The sequence below is a fragment of the Macaca nemestrina genome, chromosome 6 (assembly GCF_043159975.1).
Source record: "Macaca nemestrina isolate mMacNem1 chromosome 6, mMacNem.hap1, whole genome shotgun sequence".
Classification (NCBI taxonomy): Eukaryota; Metazoa; Chordata; class Mammalia; order Primates; family Cercopithecidae; genus Macaca; species Macaca nemestrina.
In genome coordinates this window covers 58,687,032-58,705,216 of record NC_092130.1, presented here as the reverse complement: position 1 = coordinate 58,705,216, position 18,185 = coordinate 58,687,032, and the positions used below count along the sequence as shown (strand labels likewise).

At 35.2% G+C, this 18,185-nt stretch overlaps 1 long non-coding RNA gene and 1 pseudogene across 3 annotated transcripts in view; one reads left to right on the top strand and one right to left on the bottom strand.

Moving 5' to 3' along the window:
- LOC105500041 (uncharacterized) overlaps window positions 1-18,185 on the top strand; it is a 71,850-nt gene that overhangs the window by 2,053 nt on the left and 51,612 nt on the right. For 2 of the 3 annotated variants that reach the window (XR_011624736.1, XR_011624735.1), the window contains exon 2: window positions 774-892. This is a non-coding gene — a long non-coding RNA (uncharacterized lncRNA). Of the gene's footprint in view, window positions 1-773; window positions 893-3,384; window positions 3,404-18,185 lie in introns of those variants that run through there. The other variant, XR_011624737.1, reaches the window with a different exon arrangement.
- Window positions 14,151-17,956, bottom strand: LOC105463198 (probable ribosome biogenesis protein RLP24 pseudogene; annotated as a pseudogene).

Here is an 18,185-nt window from a genome sequence, read left to right as displayed (position 1 = left end):
TATAACATACTCTTAATGTTGGCCCTCTCTTAAACATAGTTTTAATACTAAAAGTAATAACCTCTCAATCTCCCCTATCTTTCTCTCTCCCCACTTCCATCTCTCACTTAAGCACATTATTCAAATTGAGTTTGGCTCTTTTGCTGGGGGAGGGGGGTGGCGGGAATCATAGAATATTGGAAATATAGGACAAGAGGAAAAAAGTCAAAAGAAAGATAATAACTAAATGACATCCACTGTAAAATTATATAAGAATATGCTGCCTCCCCTTGTCACAAATATTTCACAAAGCCACAAAATCAATCTTTACACAGATCATGTTTGCAGCTCAGTTGGATGTAAGTAGGAATTAGCTACAGCTCACTAAACACTTTGTCACATTATCTGATTGCATTTAAATTGTTTTTAGGTAATTTAAGGAACAGATTATTTACAGGGGGTCCTGGGAATAGCAACACTCCCTCAACAAGAAGTCAGTGTACCCTGTTCATCTGTTTTTAAAGTTAAATCTCTTTCATACCCAGTGTGAAAATTTTAACAAAGTCTGATTTGCTGTTAAAGATTTTGCACAATGCTACATAATTCCACTTAACACTTCAAGCTAGGAAAAGACGTGACTGCTAATCTGAACTCCACCACCAATAGCTGTTTCAGATTCACAGGTTAATTTCAGATGCCAAAACTAGCTTCATCATCTCTTTCCCCTAGTTTGTTTTTTAAATAGTCTTTGAAAATTATGGAATTATAACTATTCATTATGTGTTTTCTCTCAGGGCTAGATGACTTCAATAAAGCAAAGTGGGAAATGTCTCAAAAACATTCTTACTCTTCCCACTCAAACGATATAAGAGGTGCATATTCAATGAGCAGCAGTAAAGCCCTTCTAAAATGGGTAGGTGCAATTTGTCTTTGTTATTTCATTAAAAACGTTTTGGTCAATTATGATGCCATCTGGTAGGAGGCACCATTTCTCAATGAGCGTCACAAAATAAGAAATCAGCTGAAAGTAATAGATTCCACCAGAAAAATAGATACGGCATAGTCAAATAAATTTGGAACATGCTAGGAAAGCTTAGTTGAATAAAACCTGTTTTTCTTTTGATACTTTTCATAGATTTCAGTATATTAATTTGAATTATAAACCCCCTAGAATGAGAAGGTGCATACACAGTTTCTCAAAGCTGATAAAAGAGGAAATACACAGACTACAGATGGAGACAAATGTAGTCACAGACATAGGTTACACCACATGTTTGAGTAATGAAAATCTTTCTGATCCTTAGTTTCCTCATCTGCCATATGATAGAGTGAATAAGAGATGGTCTCCAGGGATGAACACACCAATGCCCAAATCCCAGGGCTGTCACTTATTTGTTGTGAATCACAGGCAATTTACTACAAGTTCTCCATACCTCAGAGTCTCCTTTTTAAAAAATAAAGAACATAACAATAATATCTACCACCAGATTTGTAATTACAGTGCTTAATAGTTTTAAGGTGCCTAAAACAACAGGTGTTCACTAAATATGATTTTCTTTCTGTCGATTCCCTTCTGTCTCATACCCAGAGCCACTGTTGGGATATCTGAGCCTCCAAGCCTCACGTTGGAATTAGATCCTCGATGTTTTTTATATATACACGTATACATACACATATATATGTATACATCTACATATATATGTATAAATATACATAGATACATATATACACATACGTATACATATATACACATACATATATATGTATATATACATATAATCATGCCACATTTTATATAGGTGTGTATATACACATATACATATATGTGTATGTATATGTGTATATATATGTATATGTGTATATACACACCTATATAAAATGTGGCATGATTAAATCAAGCTTATTAAATAACCATCACCTTGCTTACCTATCTTTTTTTATGGCAAGACATTTGAAATTTAGTCTCTTACTTTGAAATATATAACACATTATTTATTTATATCATCAACAGAGTAAAACTTTTAAAACAATAGCATTTTAAATAGCATCAAAACCATAAAGTGCTAAAGAAGAGACCTAACAAAACTTTCGCACCAGGAATATATAAAACTTTACTGGAGAAATTAAAGACTATTTGAATAAAGGAAGAAAAATGTCATGTCCATGGATAGAAAGGCTTCTCAAATTGATACATAACTTCAATGTTATCCCAAGAGAATCCTACAAATTACTTTCTTTTGGAGATTAACAAGCTGATTCTAAAATTAATAGATATATAATTAGGTTCAAAACAGCCAAGAGTAAATTAGAAACATTTACCGTACCAAGAATTTTTATAAAATTACAGCAATTAAGGTATGTGGTATTTGTACAAGAGATAAACAGGCCAATTGGATTGAATAAATAGTCCAGATCTAGAACCACTGAGAAATGGACACTTAATTTTGACAAAATTGGCACTATAGAGCAGGGGTGAAAACAAATAATAAAGACCTTTTAATGGTTGAGAAGAAAAATAAGACAAAGCAATTTTTATATGGGCAATAAATTGAATAGGCACTTCACCAAACAGGAGACAGCAAAATAATCAACAGCTTTTTAAAACTTGCTCAATATTGTTATTGCTCAAGGAAATATAAATTAAAGCATCAATAGAATACCACTATATAATCTACCAGCATGGTTAGAATGAAGACACAAACACACACCCTGATAACGTCATATGATAGCATGGATGTTGAATAACTGGACCCTCATACACTATTGATAAAAATAGAAATGTAAGTTGGTGCAATCACTTTTGAAAACTGTTTTACATGATATATTAAATTTGAACATGATCCACCAATTTCATTCCTAGATTTGTAGCAAACAGAAATAGTTTTACATGACCCAGAAGATATGTACGATGTTTACAGCAGCATTATTCATAATAACTCCAGACAAAAAATACTAATGTCTGCCACCAGTTAAAAGGTTAAATAAATTGTAGTTTACTAAGAAACATCATGATATGATAGACTACTACACAGAAGTAAACTTAATAAACATCAGGTGCCACAACCAAATCGATGAATCTCATAAGAAAAGAAACATTTGAGCAAAAGAATTGCACACAAAGACACATGCTGCATTATTTAATTTGTATGAAGCTTTTGAAAACATGCAATTTATAATGTTTGAAATCAAAGTAGTGGTTACCTTTGGGGAGGAGAGCAAGGTTGTGAAGGAAAAGGCTTCTGTTGTGCAGGTAGTATCTTAATTTCTTGATCCGTGTAGTGTTCACTTTATGGTAATGTATTAGGTTGTAATCTTAAGATATGTGCCCTTTTCTGTATATGTATTATGTCTCAATAACAAAAATGTCTTACCTAGAAATCTCAATATTATCATGTCTCTCCACAGCATGAAATCCTTTAATGGTTCCATGATGTCTTAAAGATAAAATATAGACTTCAGGAAGACTTTGAGTTGACTTCTTAACCTCATTTTCCACCTTTGTCATTCAGATACCCAGTTTTTTAAACACATAAAACTGTTTGCAGTTTCACAGATACTCTCTTTTGTGACTTTGCCCTTAGCATAAAGTTTGGAATTTATAAAATAGCGCTTCCTTGTCCACTCAGCTAATTCTACTCAACTGTAAATTGTTACCTTCTCCTGAAAGCCATGTAAGAAACACCAGCCTAGGTTAATTTCTCTCATTTGTGTTCTATAGGACCCTGTCATGCCTCAGTAATAGCTCGTAGAACCATTTTAAACATCAGTTCTACAAGTCTATCTTTCCCTAGAACTTGGTAATGCATAATTCCCTAAGCCTTATAAAAACACAATTCTTGCCACACAGTGAACACTTTATAAGTATTACCAGATTAAATTGTCTGCCTGGCAATTGGTTGGAAAACAGCTTCAGTTGTAAACAATTAGTTTGTTTATGCATATTCACCAGTTGTGTTGTACTTGGAAAGAGCTGGATGGAGGAAGCTTAACTAAAAATTTTAAACAAATATTGTTCATTCCAAGATGGCTGAATAGGAACAGCTCTGGTCTACAGATCCCAGCATGATCGATGCAGAAGACAGGTGATTTCTGCATTTCTAACTGAGGTATCTGGTTCATCTCATTGGGACTGCTTGGACAGTGGGTGCAGCCCACGGAGGGCAAGCTGAAGCAGAGCAGGGAGTCGCCTCACCCGGGAAGTGCGAGGGGTCAGGAGAATTCCCTTTCCTAGCCAAGGGAAGCCATGACAGACTGTACCTGGAAAAATAGGACACTCCCTGCCCAAATACTGCATTTCTCCAATGGTATTAGCAACTAGTAGACCAGGAAATTCTCTCCTGTGCCTGACTTGGTGGGTCCCACGTCCATAGAGCCTTCCTCATTGCTAGCGCAGCAGTCTGAGATCGACCTGCAAGGCAGCAGCAGAAACCAGAGCAAAAACCTGAAAATTCTGAAAACCAGAGTGCCTCTTCTCCAAAGGATTGCAGCTCCTCGCCAGCATCGGAACAAAGCTGGATGGAGAATGACTTTGACAAGTTGGCAGAAGTAGGCTTCAGAAGATTAGTAACAGCAAACTTCTCCAAGCAACAGGAACATGTTCAAACCCATCACAAGGAAGCTAAAAACACTGAAAAAAGGTTAGATGAGGGGCTAACTAGAATAAACAGCATAGAGAAGACCTTAAATGACCTGAAGGAGCTGAAAACCATGACACAAGAACTTCGTGACGCATGCGCAAGCTTCAATAGCCAATTCGATCAAGTGGAAGAAAGGATATTGGTGATTGAATATCAAGTTAAAGAAAAAAAGCAAGAAGAGAAGTTTAGAGAAAAAAGAGTAAAAACAAATCAACAAAGCCTCCAAGAAATACGGGACTATGTGAAAAGACCAAATCTATGTTTGATTGATATACCTGAAAGTGACGGGGAGAATGGAACCAAGTTGGAAAACACTCTTCAGGGTATTATCCAGGAGAACTTCCCCAATCTAGCAAGACAGGCCAACATTCATATTTAGGAAATAAAGAGACCACCACCAAGACACTCCTCAAGAAGAGCAACCCCAAGACACATAATAGATTCACCAAGGCTGAAATGAAAGAAAAAATGTTAAGGGCAGCCGCAGCCAGAGAGAAAGGTCGAGTTACCCACTAAGGGAAGCACATCAGACTAACAGCAGATCTCTCGGCAGAAACCCTGCAAGCTAGAAGAAAGTAGGGACCAATATACGACATTCTTAAAGAAAAGAATTTTCAACCCAGAATCTCATATCCAGCCAAAGTAAGCTTCACAAGTGAAGGAGAAATAAAATCCTTTAGAGACAATCAAATGCTGAGAGACTTTGTCATCATCAGGCCTGCCTTACAGGAGCTCCTGAAGGAAGCACTAAACATGGAAAAAAAACAACCAGTACTAGTCACTGCAAAACAATGCCAAATTGTAAAGACCATCGATGCTATGAGGAAACTGCATCAATTAACAGGCAAAATAACCAGCTAACATCATAATGAGAGGATCAAATTCACACGTAACAGTATTAACCTTAAATGTAAATGGGCTAAATGCTCCAATTAAAAGACACAGACTGGCAAATTGGATAAAGAGTCAAGACCCATCAAGGTGCTGTATTCAGGAGACCCATCTCATGTGCAGAGATGCACATTGGCTCAAAATGTAGGGAAGGAGGAAGAACTACTAAACAAATGGTAAGCAAAATAGCAGGGGTTGAAATCCTAGTCTCTGGTAGGACATTAAACTAGGACATTAATCTAGGTAGAATCTTGCAATCCTAGTCTCTGGTAGGACATTAAACTAGGACATTAATCCTAGTCTCTGGTAGGCCATTAAAACAGACATTAAACCATCAAAGATCAAAAGAGACAAAGAAGGCCATTACATAATGGCAAAGGAATCAATTCAACATGAAGAGTTAACTATCCTAAATATATATGCATCCAATACAGGAGCACCCAGATTCATAAAGCAAGTCCTTAGAGACCTACAAAGAGACTTAGACTCCCACACAATAATAATGGGAGATTTTAACACCACACTGTCAATATTAGACAGATCAATGAGAGAGAAGGTTAACAAGGATATCCAGGACTTGAACTCAGCTCTGCACCAAGCAGACTTAATAGACATCTACAGAATTCTCCACCCCAAATCAGCAGAATATACATTCTTCTCAGCAACATATCACAGATATTCTAAAATTGACCACATAATTAGAAGTAAAGCACTCCTCAGCAAATGTAAAAGAACAGAAATCACAACAAACTGTCTCTCAGATCACAGTGCAATCAAATTAGAACTCAGGATTAAGAAACTCACTCACAACCACATAACTACATGGAAAATGAACAACCCCCTCCTGAATGACTACTGGGTAAATAATGAATTGAAGGCAGAAATAAAGATGTTGTTTGAAACCAATGAGAACAAAGACACAACGTACCAGAATCTTTGGAACACATTCAAAGAAGTGTGTAGAGGGAAATTTATAGCACTAAATGCCCACAAGAGAAAACAGGAAAGATCGAAAATGGACACCCTAACATCACAATTAAAATAACTCAACAAGCAAGAGCAAACAAATTCAAAAGCTAGCAGAAGGCAAGAAATAACTAAGATCAGAGCAGAACTGAAAGAGAGAGAGACACAAAATCCCTTCAAAAATCAATGAATCCAGCAGCTGGTTTTTTGAAAAGATGAACCAAATTGATAGACTGCGAGCAAGACTAGTCATGAAGACAGGAGAGAAGAATCAAATACATGCAATTATAAAGGGGGATATCACCACTGATCCCACAGAAATACAAACTACCATCATAGAATACTATAAACACCTCTACGCAAATAAACTAGAAAATCTAGAAGAAATGGATAAATTCCTGGACACATACACCCTCCCAAGAGTAAAGAAGGAAGAAGTTGAATCTCTGAATAGACCAATAACAGGCTCTGAAATTGAGGCAATAATTAATATCCTACCAACCAAAAAAAGTCCAGGACCAGATGGATTCACACCCATATTCTACCAGAGGTACAAAGAAGAGCTGGTACCATTCCTTCTGAAACTATTCCAATCAATAGAAAAAGAGGGAATCCTCCCTAACTCATTTTATGAGGCCAACATCATCCTAATACCAAAGCCTGGCAGAGACACAACATAAAATGAGAATTTTAGACCAATATCCCTAATGAATATCAATGCAAAAATCCTCAATTTAATACTGGAAAACCATTCCAGCAGCACATCGAAAAGCTTATCCACCACGATCAAGTCAGCTTCATTCCTAGGATGCAAGGCTGGTTCAACATATGCAAATCAATAAACATATTCCATCACATAAACAGAACCAATGACAAAAACCACGATTATCTCCATATATGCAGAAAAGACCTTCGACAAAATTCAACAGCTTTTCATGCTAAAAACTCTCAATAAACTAGATATTGATGGAACTTATCTCAAAATAATAAGAGCTATTTATGACAAATTCATAGCCAATATCATACTGAATGGGCAAAAACTGGAAGCATTCCCTTTGAAAATCAGCATAAGACAAGGATGCCCTCTCTCACCACTCCTATTCAACATAGTGTTGGAAGTTCTGGCCAGGGCAATCAAGGCAAGAGAAAGAAATAAAGGGCATTCAATAAGGAAAAGAGAAAGTCAAATTGTCTCTGTTTGCAGGTGACATGATTGTATATTTAGAAAACCCCATTGTCTCAGCCCAAAATCTCCTTAAGCTGATAAGCAACTTCAATAAAGTCTCAGGATACAAAATTAATGTGCAAAAATCACAAACATTCCTATACACTAATAACAGATAGCGAGCCAAATCATGAGTGAACTCCCATTCACAAATGATACAAAGAGAATAAAATACCTAGGAATCCAACTTACAAGGGATGTGAAGGACCTCTTCAAGGAGAACTGCAAACCACTGCTCAATGAAATAAAAGTGGACACAAACAAATGGAAGAACATACCATGCTCATGGATAGGAAGAATCAATATTGTGAAAATGGCCATACTGCCCAAGGTAATTTATAGATTCATTGCCATCCTCATCATGCTACCAACGACTTTCTTCACAGAATTGGAAAAAACTACTTTAAAGTTCATATGGAACCAAAAAAGAGCCCTCATTGCCAAGACAATCCTAAGCAAAAACAACAAAGCTGGAGGCATCATGCTACCTGACTTCAAACTATACTACAAGGCTACAGTAAACAAAACAGCATGGTACTGGTACCAAAACAGAGATATAGACCAATGAAACAGAACAGAGGCCTCAGAAATAACACCACACATCTATGATCATCTGACCTCTGACAGACCTGACAAGAACAATAAATGGGGAAAGGATTCCCTATTTAATAAATAGTGCTGGGAAAACTGGCTAGGTACATATAGAAGGCTGGAACTGGATCCCTTCCTTACACGTGATACAAAAATTAATTCAAGACGGATTAAAGACTTAAATGTTAGACCTAAAACCATAAAAACCCTAGAAGAAAACCTAGGCAATACCATTCAGGACATAGGCATGGGCAAGGGCTTCATGACTAAAACACCAAAAGCCATGGCAATAAAAGCCAAAATAGACAAATGTGAGCTAATTAAACTAAAGAGCTTCTCCACAGCAAAAGAAACTACCATCAGAGTGAACAGGCAACCTACGGAATGGGTGAAAATTTTTACAATCTACCCATCTGACAAAGGGCTAATATCCAGAATCTACAAATAACTCAAACAAGAAAAAAACAAACAACCCCATCAAAAAGTGGGCAAAGGATATGAACAGACACTTCTCAAAAGAAGACATTTATGCAGCCAACAGATGCATGAAAAAATGCTTATAATCACTGGTCATCAGAGAAATACAAATCAAAACCACAATGAGCTATCATCTCATACCAGTTAGAATGGCGATCATTAAAAAGTCAGGAAACAACAGATGCTGGAGAGGATGTGGAGAAATAGGAACACTTTTACACCAAAATGTTGGTGGTAGCATAAATTTGTTCAACCTCTGTGGAAGACAGTGTGGTGATTTCTCAAGGATCTAGAACTGGAAATACCATTTGACCCAGCCATCCCATTACTGGGGATATGCCCAAAGGATTATTAATCATGCTGCTATAAAGACACATGCACACATATGTTTACTGCAGCACTATTCACAATAGCAAAGACTTGTAACCAATCCAAATGTCCATTAGTGATAGACTGGATAAAGAAAATGTGGCACATATACACCATGAAATACTATGCAGTCATGAAAAAGGATGAGTTCGTGTCCTTTGCAGGACATGGATGAAGCTGGAAACCCTAATTCTCAGCAAACTATCACAAGGACAGAAAACCAAACACTGCATGTCCTCATTCTTAGGTGGGAATTACATAACAAGAACACTTGGACACAGGGCGGGGAACATCACACACTGGGGCCTGACAGGGGGTGGGGAGCCTAGGGGAGGGATAGCATTAGGAGAAATATGTAATGTAAATGACGAGTTGACGGGTGCAGTAAACCAACATGGCACATGTATACCTGTGTAACAAACCTGCACGTTGTGCACATGTACCCTAGGACTTAAAGCATAATTAAAAAAAAAAAATTTAAAGAAACATTAAGTTCACACCATGCAATGATTCCAAGTAAAGGCAACTTTTTCTTGTTCCATCAGTTTGATTCCTAGTCCTCCTTTCCTTGATAGGTCGAAATTGGTTTTAATGAAATCAGCAATATTTTAAATTAGGCATTAGAGAATATATATCTTATTACTCAAAATGGATAATGAAAATTTATAAAGCTGAAATGCAATCAGTTTTATGTCTTTTCTGAATGTTTTTAAACATTTTATCACAAATAAATGTCAGTCAAATCTATGCTTTTTAAAATCAAGGTTTTAATTTCTTAATAATTTTGATCAGTGCATATTTCACATGACTACATATGACAAACATTATTTAACAAATTTAGAAGCTGTTACATTTAATTACTGACACATTAAGGTCTCCAAAATGCTATTTCAACATTTAAAGAACAGCAAATTAAAACAAACTAGCAGCAGGCCACATGCAATACCTCACACCTGTAGTCCCTGTGCTTTGGGAAGCTGAGGCAGGAGGATTACTTGAGGAGTCTGAGACCAACCTGGGCAACATAGTGAGAACCCTGCCTCTACAACAAATTTAAATATTATCCTGGTGTGGTGGCGCATGCCTGTAGTCCTAGCCACTCAGGACGCTAAGGCAGGTAGATCACTTGAGCTAAGGGTTCGAGGTTATTGTGAGCTATGAACATGCGTCCGCATTCTAGCCTGAGTAAAGTGTGAGAACTTGTCTCTAAAAATAATATTTAAAAAAAAAAGACCAGCAAAAAAGTACCTCACTACAAGTAACATGATGAGACTCTCTCCTCACCAAATCAATAGCAATGATACTGCCATGCATTTTACTGTGCCAATCGAAGAATAGTATCTCTGTGGCCCACTGTAAGCATCTTTCACAAAACTGTATTTTAACAGAACTCAAACATATTTAAATGTCATGCAAAGGCAAACACATAAAGCCTTTCTCTAGAGATCCAAAATGCATTTTTTTGCAGCAGCAGCAGCACCAGCAGGAAACAGAAAAAATATCTTAAGAATAATTGGTTATTTGTCCTTCCAACAATGTTTTTCTTCCCGAATGTGCAAACTGGGACTGTTTGATTTTCTGTAGAGAAGTTTTATACATAAAGATAAGTTTTATCTGACGGCTATAGAGCTCTCTCAAAACCTAAAGACTACCAGGTGTGGAAGGGGAAGCAGATAAGCCTCAGGATTACACCCATGTGAATCTAAATGATACTGGAGGCACAGAAACAGGATCTTACCTCTGCTTTTCACACATACATTTTTATTCTAGTTCTTTCTACAGACGGGTTTCTTCTGCATACCATTGCATTTGGTATACAGTATCAGTTTGAAGCTCCTGAAATTATCAGTTATAGTTATGCAAAATGCTGACACTATCTCTCCTTCTCTTTGTGTGTGTGTGTGTGTGTGTGTGTGTGTAACATATATCATAGACACATTTACACACCCACTATGGGAAAAAAAATCTAACTGGCTTACTTGGGTCAGGTGTACAATTTTGGATAAAGTACCTATAATTAGATGATTATGATGACTTAGTAAAAGCACAGATAAACTTTTAGATAAAAGTTTTAGATAAACTTACTAGGTGTAAGTTTATCTAAAAGACAAAACGGAAAATTGAAAGTCTAAACAAAATTGTTAAATGTCTATTAAGTCAAGAATAAAAGCTTGTCTAAGAAAATCCATGTGCTTAGCAATATTAGTCTTGACATCCACCAAAGATTAATAAGTGAAAAGAATCATTAACTATTTTTAATACTGTTACAGGACCAATAGGTTTGTATTCCCACTGTACAGTAACATATCGATACACTGAGATGGCATGGTTTGCAGAGAGAGAGTAATGATTAGAGAGTGCTGAAATAGGAGATGCAAGGGCATCCTCAAATCTATCTCCTTCAGGAGTCCTGAAGTGGAGTTTTTAAGGGAATCATGGAGGGCCAGCGGATGGAAAATTTGAGTCATTGATTGGTCAGGGCAAGGGGGATACAATCATCAGGATGTGGAAATCACATTATTTGGTGAGTCAGTTCCTTGGGGGTCCTTCAGATCAGCTGGTGTTAGTGGGGTGTGTTAGACTAGCTGATGTCAGTATGCAGGAGTTGAAAGAGTATCTCAAAGGGAAAACATTGCATAGTGTTCAAGTTTTTATTACAGAACAGTTAAGGGAACTGTAATCTAAGGTCTATGTGATTCTAGGACAATAGGCAACAGACAACTCAGATGAAGTAGAGCAGAGAGCAAGTCAACCTTATGATTAATGATGAATGTGCTGCAAGCTTGGTTTATTTTTGTTTCTCCCCTTGCCTTCTTCACTGATTAATTTTATAAAGTGTATAGGAACAGTTTCAATACTATATTTCTTTGGCCTAGAAACAGCAGATTCTTTGTCTCCTATCATCTTACAGATAATCTATAGGCTGAGACCCATTCAGAAAGATTCCCAATCTCAAATAATAAATTTTTCATTGTCCTAAAGCAATTAAGTAGCAATTATAATGTGAAGTATTATTTAAAATCTGTAAACTTCACTGATATCACATTCAATTATAATTCTTTCATAGTCAGAACTTAATTTTACAACATCTGGAAATTGCAAAAGTTCAAAAGTCAGTACTACTACTTTTTTGAATATGTGGCTAAATATTTTAGACTGAACTAAGATGTCTGCATTCTTTCAAGGTCAGTGAAAAGACACTGAAAAAAGAACACAACAGGGTGACTATGGTCAATAATAACTGTACATTTTCAAATAATTTAAATAATATAATTGAGTTGTTTGCAACTCAACGAATAAACGCTTGAGGGGATGGATACGCCATTCTTCATGATGTTATCATTTCACATTACACACCTGTATCAGAACATTTCACGTACCCCATAAACATATATATCTACTATGTACCCCCAAATTTTAATTATTTAATAAAAAATAATAATGTTAATAATTTAATTATTTAATTAATAATTAAAGCAAGTCGACCTTATGATTAATGATGAATGTGCTGCAAGCTTGGGTTATTTTTGTTTCTCCCCTTCCCTTCTTCAATGATTTATTTCATAAAGTGTATAGGAATAGTTTCAATACTATATTTCTTTGGCCTAGAATACATACTAGGTCGAATACTATATATTACCATATTTACAATATATACAATATATACGATACTATATATTAATAACAGTTATTTTTCCCTATTTAGGGAAAAAAATAACACAGGAAGGAATCCAAGCAAATGTACAATTGTTACAGAAATAATCATAATGAAGCATTGAAATATTCAAAGTAGATATTAATAACAATAATTCGATCATTAATTGGACAAAACTAATAGACAAATTGGTCCTATAATTTCAACCTACAGTTTAAAGAATCTGTCATTCAAATACCTAACACATTTTATATTATTTCTGTTAAAAAGTCAAACATTTATGTAAACATTCATTAGTTTGAGTGTGTGGTGAAGTAGATTGAATTTAGTAATAGGTTATTTTAAAAGATATGCAATACAATGAAAGAACCTGAAGGGATCTCAGGAAGGGTGGTATTTTACCATCTATTGATCACATTAATAGACACAGAATGGCACAGAATCTAAGTGAGTAAAAAAACTAAGACAAACTGTCACACTGGGAAATTTAAGGGTTTTTTCTTCTTTTGTTTTTTACTTTTAAAATAGTTTTAATTTATGTGCAAATACTAAACAGTGTTCTACCCATAAATTCTATTTTCCAAAAACAATTAGGAGCTTTTTAAAGAAGAAAACCACACAATTAATTTTAAAATATACTGGAATTCCTCTGCTTCTAGATCATTGCTAAGCTAGAAAAATGAAAATTTTTCTGCCAGGAATCACGAGTTAGAACTGAGTATTCTTCAAAGCAGAAATTATAGAGTTTAGTGCCATTTCAGGCAAATATTATTCAGCTCTCATCTCCAACATCCACAGTTACCTATAAGAACGATTAAACCAGGTCAAAAATAGTCCAGCATAATTAGGCTTCATCAAACAAGGCTATTATTTTCTTCTAAGATGCTAATACACTAAAACAGGAAACACTGAAATCAAAATAAAGGATATTATTTGAGAATACCTGTCTGACAGATAGTTAGTTCCTTATCGTATTCCCCTTCTATAACACTAATAAAGGAAATATTTTACTGCAAAGGATATTTCATTTTGTATATCACTTGTCATGAATTTTTTTCATTAGTTATTATATAAATGCCTCCTGCTGCCATTATCCAAATAATGTGACCATTTTTTTGTCCACAACTCATTTCTGTATTTACAAACAGAATTTTCATGATTTACACAAGTACATCTATCAGTGAAGGTTTAGCACTAAGAAGCAAGCTAACATTCATAATATCTGATGTTTTACAGACAGCAGTGTAGGAGAAACATTTTTAATCACCTTTTAAGTGACCATATTTAAAAAAATAAATAATTTAGAAGTTGTTAGTCTCCAAAGGATATTTTCAAGTGTACATGCAGAAATGTGAAGGTTTTAAGAAACATCTTCCATGTCCACATCCTGTTGTAATTGCTGTACCATTTTCTCTTACGGCTGCTTTCCTTTGCCTGCAAGAGGCGCTTGGATAAGATGGATGTTTTGCTTGACTTTTTTGATCTCCTGAACTTTCTGTAGCTCTTTATTTTTCTTCAATCTGTTCATTATAAATTTAGCTTGACGTTTCTGTTTGATCTCTTCATTACATCAGTAGTTTTATTCCATAGCACTTGCTGGTACTTTGTAGGTTCATGTTTACGTTTTTCGAAATCAAATGAATTATTCACTGTAAGCTCTTTACCAGTTTCTTTCTGGAATGCTTTGGTCCACCTGAACTTGCAAGGATTGTGTTTCTTTTTAAAGTTTTTATGATATTTGTATTTACAAAATCTGAACACCTTGCAATCATTGCAAACAAACATCATGCAGTGGCCAGGGTTCAGGGTTCATGGGCCCTGTACAAAAATTACATTTCCAGATAGGCACGTTGAACCTGTGCGGTTCCCACCAACCAAATACCAAGCTTAAGTGGAAGTTGAAATTTAAGTTTTGAGTTTACATTACAGCCAATAATTCTTCATTCTTGGATCTATTAAAAGGATCTAGAATCTAGCTATTAATAATATCATTTTTTAAAAATCAAATAATTTTGCAATATTCTCTTCTTTCATATGGGTATATGTGTATATAAAACTTAATAAATTTATGTAATAAAGATCTTTTATTAAGAAATGTACAAATATGTTTATATATTTATATTAAATATATATTATTTATATATTTAACTTCATATATCATTTGATAATGCTTACAGAGACACATATCCTATATCATAACAGAGTACTTATTTCAATCCAAAATATTTAGATGGCGAATAGAATATAGTTCATTACCATTATTTACTTTTTCACACATTTATGAAGCTAAAGAAATTTCTAGAAACATAGATGATAGCTGGGTAGATGGATGGATAGATGAATGAATAGATGTTCATAGTATTTGGCACCATTCCAAAGTGTTCTGTCTTAGCTTAAAGGAAAAGAAAAAAATACCGATAGAGGCAGATTTTAATTTTTAAAGAAATAGTTGGAAATAAATGAATATGAAGGAAGTTTACATCAAAGATATTTGACACTATCTAAATACAAAAGGCAGGGCTAATTAAGCAACATTCTTTGATATAGAAGACTACTCCCTCCTACTCATTACTGTTTTTTTCCATCTGTGTTCTGGTTTTTGATTTCTAGTATAACTAAGGAATTAAATTTCTAGTTGTATTTAATTTTAATCCAAACAGCCCCCTGTGGCTAAATAGTTACAGTATTGACCAGGTAACCTATATTCTGCCCCAAAGCAAACTACCCAAACAACATGGAATATTCTGTCTAGAAAGGGCCCACTCTATGTCTAGAAAGATGTCCAGGCCTGGTTTCTTGCTTCCCCTCCAGTATTAGATCACGTTTTTAACCTGTTATTTTCTTCTCTTGGCATTATTCCTTAATGAAAAACAGTGAATTATGTATATAAATTTATAGCAGCTTAAATGGAAGAAGAAGTTATTTAAAACGTGTGACCATGCTTCCTGAAATGATTTCTAACCTTTACATTTGGAGAACAAGCTAAGAGATGGCATTTGCAAAGATTTCCTAGGATGTTACTAACATTAACTATTTAAGATTTGCTCTGTGCCCTATTAATAAAAAGTGACTTTTCTCTTATTTGCAGCAAGGAAAAATTGGTCTTACTTGCAATATAAATCAAAAAGCTGGTCTCAAATCTGTGTGTTGTGATCTCACCTCTCAAAAATAAACAGTCCCTCACACTGAGTCCCTCTTGTGACACCGGGAGGTGGAACCAGCCACACATGGCCTCCTGTTCTCATATGCTGCTTCAGTTAATACTAAGGTTCAGTAGTTGCTGCCAGAGAGGCTAAAAAGGAGAAAGACATAACCATTTGATTCTCTGCTTCTAAATCTGCTTTTCCACCATGGCATCTTCTTTCTTCTCACCCTGCCCACTGTTGCCCAGCCCACAGAGTCACCAGAAAACTTGTCTGGAATGTGAGAGAACTGAAGAACATAAATGGTAGATGGGCAGGTTCAATCCTATAGAGAGTTGTGCATTCTTCATTCACCTGTTTGGTATTTGGAAGGCAATACACAACACAACTGTTCATTGCGCAGGCTATGGAGTCAGACAGAAGTGGCCTCAGATCTCAGCTTAAATATGACCTTTGGCAAGTTATTGAACTTGAAGCTCATTGTGTCTATGTTTTCTCAACAGTAAAATGGAGATATTAAAAGCTGCTTCAGAGAATAATTATTAGGACAATTTAAATAATACATATGAATTTGTTACCCTGTCTGTGGCATAGAGTCTCCAAATGACAGCTATAATAATTTTTAAAAGGACCAAATAAGTGTAGGTATAACTTAATAACAATGATCTTAGGAAGTGTTCATTACCCAGCTGTATATCCCTGCTGAAATCCCTATGTTGAATTCTGCTCTTTATTAAAATTGCAAGCCAATTATGGGGGCATTTAATATGTCAGTTGCTTAATTTTGAAAAATGAATGTTACCTCTGTAAAACCATCTGGTCAAGAATTTACATTACACTACACTTAACACAGAGACTTCCATTGTACTTAGAATGTCTTCATCAAGTTTATTAAAAAGATGTAAGGCTTAGGGAAATTTACATCTGATATTCAATTACCAGGTTTGTTTTTTTTTTTTTTTTTTACAAATAGGAACTCTATGTGTTTAAGGCTTACAACATGATGTTTTGATATATAATGTATACATTGTGAAATTATTGTCATAATCAAGCTGATTAATGTATCTATCAACTCAGATACCATTTTCTTTTCTTCTCTCTTTTTCTGTGTGGTAACAACCCTTAAGGTTTATCCTCTCAGAAAATTTTAAATGTACAATACACTATTGTCAACCATAGCCACCATCCTGTATATTAGAGCTACATAACTCACTCATCTTGTGTAACTGTAGAATCACTATTAGCAAAAAGACAAAGATAAGTGCTGGTAACGATGTAGAGGAAAGAAAAACTTATACGCTGTTGATGGAAATGTAAATTGGTATAGCCATTATGGAAAACAGCCTGGAGATTTCACCAAAAGTAGAAAATAGAAATAACATATGATCCAGCAATCCCTCCTCTGGGTATATATACAAAGGAAAGAAAATCTTCATTTCAAAGAGATATCTGCACCCCCATGTTCATTGCAACATTATTCACAATAACCAAATTATGAAAACAACCTGAATGTTCATTGACAGATGAATGGTAATAAACACACACACACACACACACACACACACACACACACACACACCAAATATTATTTATCCTTTGAAAAGAATGAATTTCTGCCATTTGCAACAATATGGATGTATCTTGAGGACATAACACTAAGTAAAATAAGGCAGACACAGAAAAACAAATACTATATGATCTCACAGTATGTACTAAAGCAAAATCCCACACCAAAAGAGAGGGAAAGGAAGGCAGCTATGAAGGCAGTTAGGGTAGATCCTCAGTAGAATTCTTTCCAACAAAGAGCAGCCTGAAAAACCAAGCTGCAAGCACAGATAAGGAAGCAAAGTCTACCATAAAAAGACCTTTGTCCATTCAGTATGATATTGACTGTGAGTTTGTCATAAACATCTCTTACTATTTTGAGATATGTTCCACCAATACCTCGCTTATTGAGAGTTTTTACCATGAAGAGGTGTTGAATTTTATTGAAGACCTTTTCTGCATCTATTGAGATAATCATGAGGTTTTTGTCATTGGTACTGTTTATGTGATGGATTACATTTATTGATTTGTGTATGTTGAACCAGACTTGCATCCCAAGGATGAAGCTGACTTGATCATGGTGGATACGCTTTTTATGTCTGTTGGATTTGGTTTCCCAGTATTTTATTGAGTATTTTCGCATCAATGTTCATCAGGGATATTGGCCTGGATTTTCCTTTTTTTGTTGTTGTTGTATCTCTGCCAGA